Source organism: Stegostoma tigrinum, chromosome 17 (assembly GCF_030684315.1).
Source record: "Stegostoma tigrinum isolate sSteTig4 chromosome 17, sSteTig4.hap1, whole genome shotgun sequence".
Lineage (NCBI taxonomy): Eukaryota > Metazoa > Chordata > Chondrichthyes > Orectolobiformes > Stegostomatidae > Stegostoma > Stegostoma tigrinum.
This window is the reverse complement of record NC_081370.1, coordinates 30,056,884-30,074,474: the sequence shown is the minus strand read 5'-3', so window position 1 is coordinate 30,074,474 and position 17,591 is coordinate 30,056,884. Positions and strand designations below refer to the sequence as shown.

Sequence of the window (17,591 nt, the reverse complement as noted above, 5' to 3'; positions counted from 1 at the left end):
ACCTGAATCTAGATTGGTGTGGATAGAGATAGAAATTAGTTGCAAGAATGAATGATTCACTAGCAATGTATAACAATACCAGAGAGGTGGGAGGTGATTACTTTGGAAGGTTACATTGGTCTTGGCCTTGGAGGGAATGCAACATAGGTTTATCAGAATGATAAAAATCAAGAAGAACTGCGGATGCTGTAAATCAGGAACAAAAACAAAGTTGCTGGAAAAGCTCGGCAGGTCCGGCAGCATCCGTGAAGGATAAAAACAGTTAACGTTTCAGATCCAGTGACGCTTCCTCAGAACAGAAGTTTTTCCCTTCACAGATGTTGCCAGACTTGCTGAGATTTTCCAGCAACTTTGTTTTTGTTCCTTGTCAGGACGATATCTGGCCTGCATAAGTTAGGGTTGTACTCCTTAGCACTTAGAATGTTAAAGGGTGATTGACATTTTCAAAATAATAAGGGGATCAGAGAGGATGGATAGAGAAAAATTTTGTAGTTGGAGAGTCAAAGACTTGGTGGCAGAGATCTTTCAGGTGTGAAATTAGGAAACACTTCTTTAAGCAAGGACAGGTTCTTGCAGGATCAGCAATTGGTGTCAGATTAATAGTTAATTTAAAACTGAGATCAGTAAAGCATTGTTAGACAAAGCCATTAAGGGATATATGGTAACAGTGAGTATGTGGAGTTAGACTGTAGATCATCTATGGTTTTTTTTTTGGATGGCAGAACAGGCCGAATGAGTGAACCGGCCTCCCCTTGTTCCAATATTCTAATGTAATGTGTTCAGCTTCTTGAAGATAACACTAAATATAAACAAGAACGAGTGATCTAAATGGCTCGCTATAATTAACTGAAAATAATTCGAAGCTACATTGTCTTTTAGTGAAAATAATTGCCTTAAATAAGGTTTCTACAATAGTAAGCTAGGAAAAAAAGGTGTTTTACTATTTGAAGTAAATAGACTGCACTTGGGTGCAATGAATGTATGTCTTTTGGTGGGTGAAATGCAGGCTAACCTGAGCTGGAGCCTCTGGAATAACAAAAACAGTATGGAATAAGGTGAAACAGAAAGAGGGTGCCTGTGACAGATGCTAGGTTGATAACACACATTAGAATTTGATTAAATGTGTGGAACCTCAGTGGGAAATTATAAAAATAAGAGATGCACAGGTAGTGCAAGAGAAGACACTGCCAGCTAACATTAAAGTGGAATCCTAACTGGTGAATAGTGGTGGATAATTAAACAACTCACTGGAGATAGTCTCCACAAACATACCCATCATCAATTATGGGGCAGCCCAGCAAATCAAATGAGAAGCCTGAAGCATTTGTAGCAATGTCAGCCAGAAATGTGATCCATATGGCCTCCTCCAGATAGCCAAGGCACCACCAATGACAGTCTTTATTCAATTCAATTCGCTCCTCATGATATCACGAAATAGTTACAGGTACTAGACACTACAAAAACAATGGCCCTGTCAACGTTCTGTCAATTATACCAATGACTAATGCTCCAGAGCTTGCTTTGTTCCTAACCAAACTGTTCCAGTACATCTAAAACACTAGCATCTACCTGACAATGTGGGAAATTGCCCAGGAATTTCCTGTGCACAAAAATCAAGATAAATGTAACCCAGCCAAGAGGGAGGATATTCCGCCTGGGAACCCTGCAGCCATATGGTATCAATGTGGACTTCACCAGTTTCAAAATCTCCCCTTCCCCTACTGCATCCCTAAACCAGCCCAGTTCGTCTCCTCCCCCCACTGCACCACACAACCAGCCCAGCTCTTTCCCCCCCCACCCACTGTTTCCCAAAACCAGTCCAACCTGTCTCTGCCTCCCTAACCGGTTCTTCCTCTCACCCATCCCTTCCTCCCACCTCAAGCCGCACCTCCATTTCCTACCTACTAACCTCATCCCACCTCCTTGACCTGTCTGTCTTCCCTGGACTGACCTATCCCCTCCCTACCTCCCCACCTATACTCTCTCCACCTATCTTCTTTACTCTCCATCTTCGGTCCGCCTCCCCCTCTCTCCCTATTTATTCCAGTTCCCTCTCCCCATCCCCCTCTCTGATGAAGGGTCTAGGCCCGAAACGTCAGCTTTTGTGCTCCTGAGATGCTGCTTGGCCTGCTGTGTTCATCCAGCCTCACATTTTATTATCTTGTAACCCAGCCAATACTGCCCCTTCAGGCCGTTCTGGATCAACAGTAAAGAGAGATGGATTAATTCCCACTTACTTGGTTGATTGCAGCTCCAACAATAGTCAAGAAGCTTGACACCAAAGCCAAAACATCTACTTCCTTCAACAGTAGTACTATTAAGCAGCACCTGGTTTAGCTGTAACCTGCTATTGATGATCGATTTGGGTTCAGCCAGGGCCACTCAGCTCCTGATCTCACTACAACCTTGGTTCAAACATGGACAATAGAGCTGAATTCCAGAGTTGATGTGAGAGTGACTGCCTTTGACAACAAAGCCACATTTGACCAAGGGTGGCATCAAGGAGCCATAGGATTGTCATTGGTTCAAATTCCTGGAACTCTCTCCCCAAAGGGATTGTGGATGTACCTGCAGCAGATGGAGTGCAACAGTTCAAGAAGGCAGCTCACCACAAATTTCTCCGGGGCAACTGGGCATTGGCATGAATGTATTTTTTTTTGTTAAAATATCCCCACTAACCCTCTGCTACCTCATGAAAAAACTGACTGACGTATGGTTTCTATTTTTATCATTACAAATTTTAAAACAAGATTGTAACATTTGCACATATCTGGTACAATTTTGTACCTAATGAGGATTGCAAGATTCTGTCAAGTCCCCTCATTATTTCCATTCTTATTTACACCAACAAGCTCAGGTGGATCCCATCTAGTCATGGTAATTTATCAACTTTATTTACGGACAGCTTTTTAAAAATTTCTTCGTTTACTAATATTTGGCCCATCCAGTGTTTCAACTATTTCATCATTCACTGTAAGTTGGCAGAATTTTTGTCCTTGGTATGTCTGCCTGTGTATTTTGATTCCATTTTGTCGCTTTAGCACTTTAACCCTACCCCTTTCTACACTTATACTACCTAAATTTCTATAGGATTTTGTGGAGACTATATCTCCAGTGAGTTGTTTAATTATCCAACACTATTCACCAACCTCAACTCAAATACAACTTGTTGTCCTTGTAAAATAATAGTTGCTCCAAGTCCTGTCTTTTTGGCATAACTTTGGAAGGTGACTTTATTGATTACATTCCTTGTTTTGTGAAGATGATATCTTTTGATATGAAATAACTTGTTTTGCAAACATTTTGGAACAAACAGAAGTAATTTGAGGATGATGCTTTGAAGTGACTTTACAATCAGAACCCACTGTCACTTTATCTCTCCCAAACAGGTATTGGTTAACATGCTCAAATTCAAAGCAATAGTTTACAATACTTAACTGCTGTGGTAGAGTTTTCTCACCCTACAAAGTATCACAGCTAAAATCTTTGTTATGTTTGCCCCAATAAAACAACTGCAGGTTGAAAAACAAGCCCATATAGAAAATGTCTGAAAAAAGATAGATTGCAAAAGAACGTAAACAATTATCTCGAACTCACAATGTGCCTATTACAGCAATTAGACTGTATTTGTCTTAGAGCTTCAGGGTAGGTTAACATAGATCCTGCTTAGCAACTGAATAATTAATAATGCTTCATACAATAAATCACTCTTGTCCTTTATAAAACATTGCAGCTCTAAGTTATTGTGAGCAATGGCGATGGTGAATTATTAACAATGATCCTTCTCTAGAATTATTTTGCAAATCATTTTCATAATTTTTCAAACTTCAACTGGGTTTTGTCCAGAGCCATGAAGTATCCTCATTCTCACTCCACTGTTCTCATTTAAAAGCTGGGAAAAAAAGTCATACAGTTGGCCTCTTGGATAAGAGATAATTAAGTGACACTGGTAATGATGAGATGTTGAGATCACAGAACTTGACATTTGCTTAAAGCACAAGTCATTTATCCTCCTGTGTGTACCTTTGACGAAACAATTTATAGCAATAACGGAAGATATTAAAATAAAATTGAAGTTTTTTTCTAAAAAACAAAATGTGAGGAATTCAGTTTTTTAGCCAGAACTCTTTTAAAAAAAACTCAAAGGTGGTGTTAAGACAAAACTGTCACGTTATCAAGATGCAAAAAAAAAATTAAATAACCATGGATATAGCACTGTTAAAATTGCAACATGAATTGCAATGATTAGCAATTGACACATGTTGCTTTATATCTATGAACTATAGTATTTAACACCACCCTAAACAAGCAGGCATTGTGAGACTCTCCAGTACACTTAGATATGCACAATAACATGCTCTCCTTACCAGTGAAACCCACATCTCATGAATGAATAAAAAAAATTATCATATCCCATGTCATAAATAATTAAATGACAATATTCTCTGTCTATTTATTGTACTTAATTTATGTTTAATGTTATAATTAATGTCATCAATGAAGTTGGCATAGATAAGTATTGCCATACCTAACCAACGTAAATGCCTATAATTCCACGAATAGATGGGTATTTGACAGGTAACATCCTAGTTCCATTATACCTACTCAGAAATATTTCTGTGACCTTTTATTTCCCATTTTATTTCACTCCTTTTGTACTTCTTCATTTGATGCTTTTTTAAAAATTGTTTCTAAATTTATTTCACATGCCTTGCTTGTTGATATAACCTGGTTAGCTAATGATATACATAGTAAGCAACTTCTGCAGCCTTTTTCAAATGACAGAAGGGGTTTTAGCTTTTAATTAAAGATTGGCACAAAATAAAATGGAAGTCTTAAAATAATCAGAGGTAAGAAGAGTTGAATCAAGAAGTTGAAAGACCTGGAAATTGTCAGGTTTTTTTACAGTCAGTTGCCGAAACTGTCATTGATGATAACGTACCATTTTTTCTCAGAAAAAAAATCACTATGCAATTCACTACGTATGTATATACACAAATAGATGTACTAATGCAAATAGGTGCCTTGTTCTAAAGCGCTCACCTTATTTGCAGTATTTATTTCCGGATGCTCTACAGCTTCTTCACATTTTGTTCATCGCTCAAAGTAAATCAGCTACAAATCAAAACTGAAAATGCAGTGACAACAGCAAAGAAAATGGCCGGGGATAGTCTTTGCTTATTTCCTTCCTAGCCATCTAAATCTTTAACTCATGACATTATCCCTCTTTCTGCGTGTGTGGTGTTACGATGTGGACCACAGCCCTTGGCTGTTGACCTTCCTGCTTCAAGGTTCTTTGCAACTGTCAGTGAGATCCTTGATCCCGGCAACACCCCTGATTCACACCTGATACTTGTTGAATCCTGTAACTATTCAATACCTTTTTACTGTTACTTTTCCAGTCTTGTGCCTTGTCTGTCCAACTGAGCTGGCTGTGGTGCCATGACTTGGCTCAGGCTGTGCATCCCAGATGAACCATTACTTTAATTAGTATCAAGAATGTGCTTGGCGTAGTAGAATGATAAAATTATTCAGCAAAGAAGGAGGCCTTTCAGAATATTGTGACATTGTCAGATTGCTGCAAGAGCAACTCAACTCAATTTCTGAAGAAGGGTTGAGGCCTGAAACGTCAGCCTTCCTGCTCCTTTGATGCTGCTTGGTCTGCAGAGTTCATCCACCTCTACACTTTGTTATTTCATCTTGCTCCCTTTGTCCCCATAGCCCTGCAAATTCTCCCTCTTCAGAAGCATTCCCAATTTCCTTTTGAAAATCAGCATCAAATTTGCCTCTATCAGACTGTTATGCAGTACATTCCAGGTCTCATGTCACTGCCTCTCATGGCTCCTCATGATCTTAAGCAGATTTATTAATTTCCTCTTAGCTTTTACCCAGTCAACAAACTTAACTTCCCCCAATCTCTCCTCATAACCGAATTTCCTTATCACTGGAATCATTCACGTACTTTTATTTGCACTCTCTGGGACGTTAAATGTCTTCAAGGCAGAGATTGATAATTTCTTGATCTGGCAAGGAATTAAGGTCTACAGGGAGAGTGCGGGTAAGTGGAGTTGAAATGTCCATCAGCCATGATTAAATGGCGGAGTGGACTTGATGGGCCGAATAGCCTTACTTACATTCCTAAGTCTTGTGGTCTTATGGGCTTATGGTTAATGTTCATCCTGAAGTGTGATACTGAGAATTGGACACAATTATCTATTTGAGGCCAAACTGGAGTTTTTTTATAACTTCCTTTCTTTAGCATATTTATAATGCCAAAGAAACAATTCGTATTTTTAAACATTCTGAAACTGCCCTTCCACCATTCAATAACCTGTTCACATTTACCCTAGCTCTCTGCTCCTGCATTCTCTTCATAATTGTGCCTTTTTTATGTTTCGTCAAGGCTCAAGTCAGGAATACTCCCAACTTGCCTGGATGAATTTAGTACAAACACACAAGAACTTTGACACCATGCAGGACAAACCTGTTTGATTGGCAACACATCCACAAACATTCACTCCCTTCACCACTGGCGCTCAGTAGCAGCAGTGTGTACCATCTGCAAGATAAATTGCAGACATTCACCAATTACCACTTACAACAGGGTCAAGAGATAACGGGGAACACCACCTCCTGCAAGTTCCTTGTCAAGCTACTCACGATCCTGACTTGGAAATATATCAGTATTTCTTCAGAATGGTTTAGCGTGCCATGTGTTGTTTGTAGCCTGGCAAAGTCCTTTGAGTTGATATGATTGGGAGCCTGATAAATTTTACGCATTTTGTTATTTTGACTGCCTTAGAAACACTACGGAGCTAAACAACAACCATTTTCCGAAGACTTTGAAGCAGCCAGATTTCCATCTAAAGCAGATTTTGTTTGGAAGAATTTCCATTGGTGTACAACTGTCAACAGTTCAATTTCACCAATAAGAAACTGAGTGAACTGCAAGAATTCATCAAATTCTAGGTTTTCTTTTTAGAAGATGGGCCAAAAAGGAAGGTTTTCTTTGGTCCTTTCAAACATATCATCTCTGTAGGGTTATTGTATGTTGTGCTGTGAGAATCTGTTTGTTTTGGGATTAAAAGGGAATATATTTCTAATTCCAGACCTTGGCTTGGATATTTATTAGTTTTGCCACTTGCTTTTAAAAATGAGTTTTATTGTATTATAACTCAGAATAGTTTTTGAGTTCATCAAAGAAACCTGATAAAAGTATCTTTTATTCAGGATTGCACTACAAAGAGAAACAATTAACCATTTTGGAAATTGAATAAAACATTTATTCTAAAAGCAAATACTGTGGTTGCTGAAAACCTCAAACATTTATCAATTGTTCTGTTCTATTGTTGGCACAACTTGTGGAGTAATGAGACATGATTACCAGGGCATTATTTCTATCATACTCATGGCAACACTGATGCCCAATTCTACACACTCTCACATCTGCTACTCTCTCTGTGTATTCAAACTGTGGGTCTAACATTTCATTTAGAAGAACAAAACCATGATCTCTGGCACAACCTTTAGACCTTTTCCATTGATGCCATCCATCATTACAACAGCATAGCCTTTGACTCACAGAGAATATGCTAATAATAGTATAAACATTGTAAGGTAGCATGCACTTGCTGCCTATCTTACTGTGTTTGCAGTATCACATTTTTGTTGTCACGGTATTCTAGGACATTATGGCAAAAGTCTGTTTGACTGACTTGTACTTTGATTCTGATTTTGTACCATTTGGCCTGGGAGTTTAATTGTAAAAGACACCAAAAATTAGAGCTCTGGCTATTATCAGTTTTTTTGCGGATTGTCGCTGTTAACAGTGTGAGTGGGGAAGGCATGAAGTACCCCAAAAGAGACTTCCATGCTTTTTCTCCTCCCTTCTCATGAAGACATTGAATTTATGCTCAGGTAATTGCACAAGCATTTGCTGTTTTCATCCTCATACCATTTTTCAGCTCTAGTGTTGACTGTCGATGATTTGGCCCTGGTAGATGACACATCTATTCCTTCCCATCCTGAATTAGCGAATAACCAATTAGTCCAAGTAACTCAGCATAAAGAGGGTTATTGAAGCTAGACTTCCCTGGGTCAGCAACTCATTCATTCATCCCAGCCAGTCATCAGGATTTTAATTTAAAAAACGATATATAATTGCTTCGAAGATTAAAAATTCCTGTGGTATTGTAGACTGACATACACTCCCACATCCACGGAGACATTAGAAGTATTCAAAGATTTGAACAAGAGCAAAACATTGAAGGGGTGTCATAGAAGGTAAGTATATAGAATGAATATAACATAGCTTCAAATAGGAAATAGTGAGAAAGAAATCCCGCATGGGTACTCTAGCTTTAGTTTGCTATCTGTGGTATAATGATAAGAAATTGAGGTTAAACATTTAGCCACCTGTTAACTAATCTCATGGTGATGCTGATGGCGATCATATAGGGATCGTCGACAGTCACTCATTTCTTGCATTAAAATGAGTAATTGGTGCTGAAAACCAATCTACCAATAAAACTGTTACACACACTGCCTCAAATTACATTTTGATATTGGGAGGCTTTGAAAAAAATAATTTTCTCATTTAATTATTATCCACCATATAGTGCATTTTTGTGGGCTAAGTACAAATATTTAAACAAACTATGTAGAAAATTAAAACTTCTCAACTCAACTTTTGTTTCCTAATTTCTGGTCCTTAAGGGGAGCTGAGAAGTGCTTATCTCAACCCCTGCTATTATGTCTTCGGTTGCTGGGTTACCATTTGTATAAATAACTTTTGCAAATGTTAATCTACTGTGTCTACACTTTTATTACCAGATGTGAAGGTATTATAAAATGTCACTCAGTATTCATGGTATTAATCTGCATAAGTACCCTAGAGAATGGAATTTTAAATAACATAAATTGTATCTGATAAGTTTCCTGCCTTTTTACTCATCAGCTCTGAATAGGTTAATCAATCTGTACAATTGGCTACATGGCTGCCAACTCTTCCCATCACTGGGGTATTACCCCTCTTATGGCTGTTAAAACAGGCAATAATTCCACAATGAAATTTATTCCATTATGAGTAAACAGGTAATTGGAAATTATTGGTTAGCTGTAAATTGAGTGAGGACTTGACAGTGTTTTTAAAATTGAAAGTCAACAGAAATAATAACTGTTGAAAAAAAATCCAATGCATTCCAAAGGACAATATTCCTGTGTGATTGATTCCATTTACAATTTGCAGTCAATTGCATAAATTTAAACTGAACCGGAGACCTCTAGCACTTGGGTTAATTGTTTCAACAGACTTATCTCTAAACAAATTATCTCAACTTGAAACTTACTTAACCCTTTGAGGCTTATAATAATTACATTTCTGCACCTTCTCAAGAGAATAATGTGTTGTATTTTATTTTTTTCTTTGGGCCTCAGTCAAATTTTCATTGTCTTATAACTTTACCCTCATTGAGTTCTATAAGACCACATTTTCCAGAACTGATATAAAAAAGAATACATTGTTCAAACTGACATTGAGATTTTTAACAAAATTTCACATTAAATTGAAAGAGTCACATGTCTGCATTCTAAATCTACAACACCATTAGTCCCTATTTTGCTCATAATATATTTCAGTTCAATGTATTTAGTGGAAAGCTGCTTTGATGAATATGAAAACTAGGCCTCTGTACTACTTGATCCGGTATTCTGAAAAAAGGCTTGCAGCTCAATTTTCATCTGATAGAAATACTTTTATAGCACAGAGGAGATCCACTGCATCTGCACCTCACTTCCTGCTCTAACTGCATAGTTTGCAAGTTACTTTCTTACAACTATTTGATTAATTTTTCCCTTCAAAAGTTCAATGCCATGTGCCTCACATATTCACTACAGCAAAATGTTTTTTCTTCAACAACTTTCTGTCTGAAGAGATTTCTCCTAACCTTTCCAGCATTCTCTCACTGGTAACTTTAAACGATGACATGTCATCACTATGGGATGGACAGCACCATTAGGGATGGATAAAAAAGTTTGCCTTATCGTTGGGAAACTGCCCTGTAAGTTTCCAAAGCTGCTCACATAATGGAGTTTCAGACTGAAGTGGTCCTACAAATTGGAGCCAATACTAAGAATTGAAACCAAGGATCTGACTGGAATAAAGCATTCCCTGACAATGATCAGTCCATATAGACATACTACTGACAAACTGTCCATCAGTTAGACTCGGTTATGTTCAGATCTATCTGTCTTTAGGAGTATTTGCTAAAGAGTCAGGAGAAATAAAATGTTTGCCCCATCAATGTATCCATGCCTTATCAACCTGTCATATTCTAGGATATGTATTTGACTTTTAGAAGCACCAAAATGATAAACCTTCTGGCATATGTTATCCAGATTGGGCAATTGCAATGACTTTTGTTTAAATTTTGGTTTGACATACCGTCTTTGGTTTTGTCATATACATATGAACATTATAAACATATGAATTTGGACTGGGTGTAGGCCACTGAGTCATCTCAGCTTGTTCTGTCATTCAACAAGATCATGGCTGATCTGATTACCTTTTTTTCCTCACCTACGCATTTAGTTCAGCGAGATTTAAGAAGATTAGAAGACTCTACCTTTTGAGAAAGAGAATTCCAAAGATGCTCAACACTCTGTGAGAAAAGGTTTCTCCTCATCATTGCATTAAGTACATTGCTGAACAAAGAGACCTTGGAGTTTAGGTTCATAGTTCCTTGAAAATGGAGTCACAAGTAGATAGGATAGTGAAGAAGGCATTTGGTATGCTTATCTTTATTGGTCAGTGCATTGCATATAGGAGTTGGGAGGTCATGCTGTGGCTGCTAGGGCATTGGTTAGGCCACTTTTGGAATACTGCGTGCAATTCTGGTCTCCCTACTATAGGAAGGATGTTGTGAAACGTGAAAGGGTGCTGAAAAGATTTACAAGGACGTTGCCGGGTTTGGAGGATTTGAGCCGTAAGGAGAGGCTGAATAGGCTGAGGCTATTTTTCCTGTAGCATTGGAGGCTGAGGGGGTGACTTATCGAGGCTCTTAAATCATGAGGGGCATGGATAGGCTAAATAGACAAGATCTCTTCCCCAGGGTAGGGGAGTCCAAAACTAGGGGGTATAAGTTAAAAGTGAGAAAGGGAAGGTTGAAAAGGAACCTAAAGGGTAACTTTATCACGTAGAGGGTGGTGCATGTATAGAATGAGCAGTCAGACAGAGCTGGTATAATTACAACATGTAAAAGGCATCTGGATGGGTATATGAATAGGAAGGTTTAAGGAGACATAGGCCAAATGCTGGCAAATAGGACTGGATTAATTTAGGATATGTGGTTGGAATGGATGAGTTGGACTGAAGGGTCTGTTTCCATGCTGTATTTCTCTATGACACTGACTCGAAGTAGGTGACACCTTGTTTTTAAACACTAATCCCAGTTCTCCCACAAGGAATCATCCTTCTTACATGCACTCTGTCAATATCCCTCAAAATTGCAAATAGAGTCATAGAACCACACATAGAGACAACAAGGTGTAGAGCTGGATGAACACAGTAGGCCAAGCAGCATCTTAGGAACACAAAAGCTGACGTTTCGGGCCTAGACCCTTCATCAGAAAAGGGGGAGGGGGATACGGGGAGGCGAATCAAAGATGGATAGAGGAGAAGATAGGTGGAGAGGAGACAGACAAGTTAAAGGGGTGGGGATGGAGCCAGTAGAGGTGAGTGTATGTGAGGAGGTAGGGAGGGGATAGGTCAGTCTGGGGAGGACTGGCAGGTAAAGGGGGCAGGATGAGGTTAGTATGAAGGAAATGGAGGTGTGGCTTGAGGTGGGGGGAGGGGATAGGTTAGAGGAAGAACAGGTTAGGGAGGCTGGAGGGGGATGAGCTGGGCTGGTTTTGGGATGCAGTAGCGGGAGGGGAGATTTTTGAAGCTTGTGAAATCCACATTGATGCCATTGGGCTGTAGGGTTCCCAAGTGGAATATGAGTCGCTGTTTCTGCAGGCTTCGGGTGGTATTGTTGTGGCACTGCAGGAGGCCCAGGATGGACATGTCATCGAAGGAATGGGAGGGGGAGTTGAAATGATTCGCGACTGGGAGGTGCAGTTGTTTAGTGCGAACCGAGTGTAAGTGTTCTGCAAAGTAGTCCCCAAGCCTCCGCTTGGCCACAACAGGTACAGCAGATGCAGTATACTACATTAGCAGATATGTAGGTGAACATCTGGTTGATGTGGAAAGTCTTCTTGGGGCCTCGGATGTGGGTGAGGAATCTCCCCTCCCCCTACTGCATCCCAAAACCAGCCCAGCTCATCCCCGCTTCCCTAACCTGTTCTTCCTTTCACCTATCCCCTCCTCCCACCTCAAGCCACACCTCCATTTCCTACCTACTAACCTCATCCCACCCCCTTGACCTGTCCATCTTCCCCGGACTGACCTATCCCCTCCCTACCTCCCCACCTACACTCACCTCTACTGGTTCCATACCGTCTCTTTAACGTGTCTGTCTCCTCTCCACCTATCTTCTCCTCTATCCATCTTCAGTCTGCCTCCCCCTCTCTCCCTATTTATTTCAGAACCCTCTCCCCATCCCCCTTTTCTGATGAAGGGTCTTGGACCGAAACGTCAGTTTTTGTGCTCCTGAGATGCTGCTTGGCCTGCTGTGTTCATCCAGCTACACACTTTACCATCTCGGATTCTCCAGTATCTGCAGTTCTCATTATCTCTGATAGAACCATACAGCATAGAAACAGACTGTTCAGTTCATTCCAACCACACTTCCCAAACTAAACTAGTCCCTTTTTGCCTGTATTTGGCCATTTCCCTCTGAACCTTTCCTATTCATGTACCTGTCCAAACGTCTTTTAAATGTTGTAACTGTGCCTACATCTACCATTTCATGTGGCAGATTGTTCCCCACACAAACCACTCTCTGTGGAAAAAGTTGTGCCTCGGGTCCTTTTTTAAATCTTTCTCCTCTCACCTTAAGAATATATCCCTTAGTTTTGAGTTCCCCCATCTTAGGGAAAAGGCTTTTTGGGGAAAGGACCTTTGCTATTTACCTTATTTACATTCCTCATGATTTTAAAAACCTCTATAAGGCCATCCCTCAGCCTCCTATGATCCAATTTAAATAAAAACCCCAGCCTATCCAGCCTGCCCATATGGCTTCTGTGCAGGCAACATCTAATAAATCTTTTCTGAACTTTTTCCAATTTATTAACATCCTTCCTATAGCAGGGCATCCAGAACTGGACATAATAAAGCAGAGGAGGCCTCACCAACATCCTGTACGGCCTCTACATGATGTCCCAAAACCTACACTGAATCGTCTGAACAATGAATATGAGTGTGCTAAACGCCTTCTTCACCAACATGTGTTCCTGTGATGCAACTTTCAAAGAACTCTGTACCTAAACTCCCAGATATCTCTGTTCAACAACACTACCCAGGGCCCTACCATTATCTGTATACCTCACATTTATCCAAATTAAACTCTACCTTTCACTCCTCAGCCCATTGGCCCAATTGATCAAGATCCCTTGTGATCTTAGATGACCTTCTTCACTGTCCACTATACCACCAATTTTGGTGTCATCCACAAACATACTAATGCTGTCTCCTAAATTCTCATCCAAAATGTTTATATAAATGACAAACAGAAGTGGACTCAGTGTCAGTCCCTGTGGAACACCACTGTTCACAGACCTCCAGTTGGGGAAAAAAAACCCCTCCACAACCACGCTCTGTCTCTTACCATAAAGCCAATTTTGTCTCCAGTTGGCAAGCTCTCCCTGAATCCCATGTGATCTAACTTTACTAATTAGTCTACCATGCAGAGCATTGTCAAATGCTTTACAATGTCTATCATTCTGCCCTCTTTAATGTTTTTGGTTATAACCTCAAAAAACTCAATAAGCTTGTGAGACACAATGTCCCACATACAAAGATATGCAGACTATCCCTAATCAGTCCTTGCCTCTATAAATGCATGTAAATGCTAACTCTCAGAATCCCAACAACTTAGCCACCACTGATATCAGACTCACAGGCCTATATTTCCCAGGTTTCTCTTTACAGCCTTTCTTAAATAAAACCACAACATTAGCCACCCTCCAGTCCTATGGCATTGCACCCATGGCTGTAGATAATGTAAGTGTTTCTGTTCGGGGTCCCTCAATTTCTTCCCTAAGTCCCATAATGTCTTGGATACACTCCATCAGGTCCCAGAGATTTATCAACCTTTTATGTTTTTTAAGACCTCCAGCACTTGCTCTTCTGTAATGAATTTACTCTTCTTGTACTTGTAGAATATCTTTGAATTATCCTCAACCTTATCTGCTATTTCAAATCCCCTCATTGCCCTGCTGCTTTGCCTCCTAAGACTGTCCCTACTGCCCTTATATTCTTCAAGAGATTCACTTGATCCCAGTGGTCTATACCTGATGTATGACTCCTTATTCTTGAGCACAACCTCAATATCTTTATTCTTCCTTTGTTCCATACTCTTACCTGTCTTACCTTTAACTCTAACAGGAACATAATGCCTCTGAACTCTCTTCATCTCACTTTTGAAAGCCTCCCACTTGCCAATCATTTCTTTACTTGTGAACAATCTGCACTAATTAACTCTTGAAAGTTTCTGTTTTTCCCATCCAAATTTGCCTTACCCCAATTCAGAAGCTTAACTTTTATACAAGGTCTATTCTTTTCCATAACTATTTTAAAACTAATAGAATTACAATCACTGGTCCCAAAGTGTCACTTCAGTCACTTGCTCTGTCTTATTTTCCAAGAGAATGTCATGTTTTGCTCCTTCTGTAATAGATGTGTCGACATATTGTTGAAGAAATTTTCTTTGAACACCTTTTACAAATTCCTCACTATCTAAGCTCTTAACACTTTGGTAGTCCTTGTCTGTGTTTGGAAAGTTAAAATCCCCTGCTAATACAACCTTTATTATTCTTACAAATATCCAAGATCTCGCTACATAATTGTTCCTCAATTTCCCTCTGACTATTGGGGTGTGTATAGTACAATCCCATCAATGTGATCATCCCCTTCTTATTTCTGAGTTCCACCCATGTAGCCCCACTGGATGATGCCCCAGGAATCTCCCAAGTACAGCAGTAGTGTTTCCTTTAATTAAAAACATAACCCCCTCTCCATGCTTGCCTCCCCTTCTATTATTCCTGTAGCATCTCAACCCCAGTATATTAAACTGCCAGTCCTGTCCCTTAGACAAGTTTCTGTAATAGCTATGATGTCCTAGTCCCATGTTCCCATATATGGCCTGGGTACAACGGTCTTACCTGTCAGACTCTTTGCTTTTGAATTAAATGCAGTTTAATTCTTCAGTTACCTCATTCTCAGATTTGTTCTTGCTTGCTTTTTCTAATTGACTTGGTCTATTTTTAATTCAGAACCATCCTCATCTGTCTTTCTATTCTCACTATTCTCAGAATCCTTACTTTTGGTAAAGATTTACTTCACTGACCTAATAACAACAAAAATTAGGTAGCTTAGGTCAATGGCTGACCTGAAAATACTTCTGAAACAATAAATCTCAGTTTAGCCATGTTTGTTTGTTTAAGAACATAAGACCATAACAAATAGGAATTATGCCCCCTGAGGTCTCTACCATTTAGACAACATAACTATTTGCTTCAATTGTCTCATAAGAAATTTTAATCATTCGCCTTCCTAATTATTCTCTATTGTTAACCTTATGTGATTCAGGAAAAGAATTCTAAAATCCCTTTGAGTAACAGCATCATATAATCCTTCACCTTTTAAAATGCAGCCAGTTTCTCAATTCTTTATATAGCATAGCGGTAATGTCTCTGGACCAGCAATCCAGACTTCGAAACTAATGTTTTAGGTTCAAGTCCTATCAAGGAACAATGTGAAATTTGAGTTTAATAAAAATTAATCCATTTGGTTCACTGGTATTCTTTAGTGAAGGAAATCTGTCATCCTTATATGATCTGACCTACAGGTGAATCTCACCCAACAGCAAAGTTCTGGACTGGCCTATCAAGCCAGTCAGTTCACCAAAGATTAGAGATGAATGCTAGTTGCTGTTGTTGCTAATGTTAAGCCTAGTTTTTTTTGTTTTTATTCATTAACAGCATGCAGGTATCACTGGCAAGGCAGCACTTATTGCCTGTCCCTAACTGTCCAGAGGGAAGTTCAGAGTCAACCACATTGCCGTGGGTCTGGAGTCACATGTAGGCCAGACCAGGTAAGGATGGCAGTTTCCTTCCCTAAAGGGCATTAGTGAACCAGATGGGTTTTCCCTGACAATCTGCAATGGATTCACAGTCATCATTAGATTCTTCATTCCAGATATTTTTTATTGAGTTCAAATTCCCCCATCTGCCATAGTGGGATTAGAACTTAGGTCCTCAGAACATTATTTGGGTCTCTGGATAAACAGTCCAGTGATGATACCACCAGACCATCACCTGCCCTGGCTGAGACTTCCCCACTCATTCTGGCTCAAGATGGGATATCCCAAATAATTAAGTATTCGAGTGAGGAGAGATGACAAGCTCCTCATCTTTATTTGCCCATCCCTTCAGTTGATTGTAACATTAAATCCCTTCCTATGAGGATACCTTTCACCCAGACCCATATAAACTTATGTTTTAAGAGGAGCCAATTTAACTTCTCTTGAGGTAACAACGTGTGTTAATTAATTACTAAATGCCAGATGAATTAATAACTCAGTGCACATAAACACAGAATAGAAATTAAAAGTGTATCCTAAATGGAAAAGTTATAAAGAAAATATACAGATCAGCTTCTGAATTGATCGTGAATAGTGGACAGCTAATCATTTCAGTCATTGCAGTGGAGGTTACAGGCTGTATGCTGTTGCTTGTTGAATTGACAATTTCATGATTCTTAGTTTTACTGATTAGTTGAGATTCTGTCATTCTGATTCCTTTCCATGTAAATGATTTCCAGCATTGAATGTGTGAGAGTTTTTTTTTGTCCTATTTGCTGTTGTCTGGCTTGCTAACTAGTTGAGTGCTGACAGAAAGAGAGATATGAAGGGAGTCCCTTTACCTGCAACACAGGTGTAACTGGGAAATTATTATTCAGCTATGACCTTCACAGTAGTGCTTAAACCCAGGCTAGTACACATGACAATATTTGCTCCCTTCAGTCCCACTAGCACACACCAGTAGAGTTGAAACTTTTTTTAAACATCTGTCCTTCTGTACTTGTGTATTCATGAAAGGGAAAAGACAAAATGTATCTGTAGTTGTGTAAGTAAAGGGAGACCTGATATTGAGCAGGGAGTCGTTAGTTACATCATTGTTACTTTAAGACTCCAGGTGAGGTTCTTAAATTTGTTATGGTTCCAGATAGGATACCCCAAACCATTAAGCTCTGGGTGAGAAGGGTTGAACTTGCTCCCCTTCTTTATTCACTCATCTGCTCGGTTTGTAACAACAAGGCTCATTTAGAAAGAGACCCCTCACTGTTGGATAGCTCTTCCTGGATGCAAACAGACTTATGTTTGAAAAGAAGTCAAATCAAATAGACTTTCTTAAAAAGTGTGAATTTATTAATT

At 39.4% G+C, this 17,591-nt stretch overlaps 1 protein-coding gene across 1 annotated transcript in view; it reads right to left on the bottom strand.

Moving 5' to 3' along the window:
- ric3a (RIC3 acetylcholine receptor chaperone a) overlaps positions 1-17,591 on the bottom strand; it is a 72,440-nt gene that overhangs the window by 34,263 nt on the left and 20,586 nt on the right. The window lies entirely within an intron of this gene.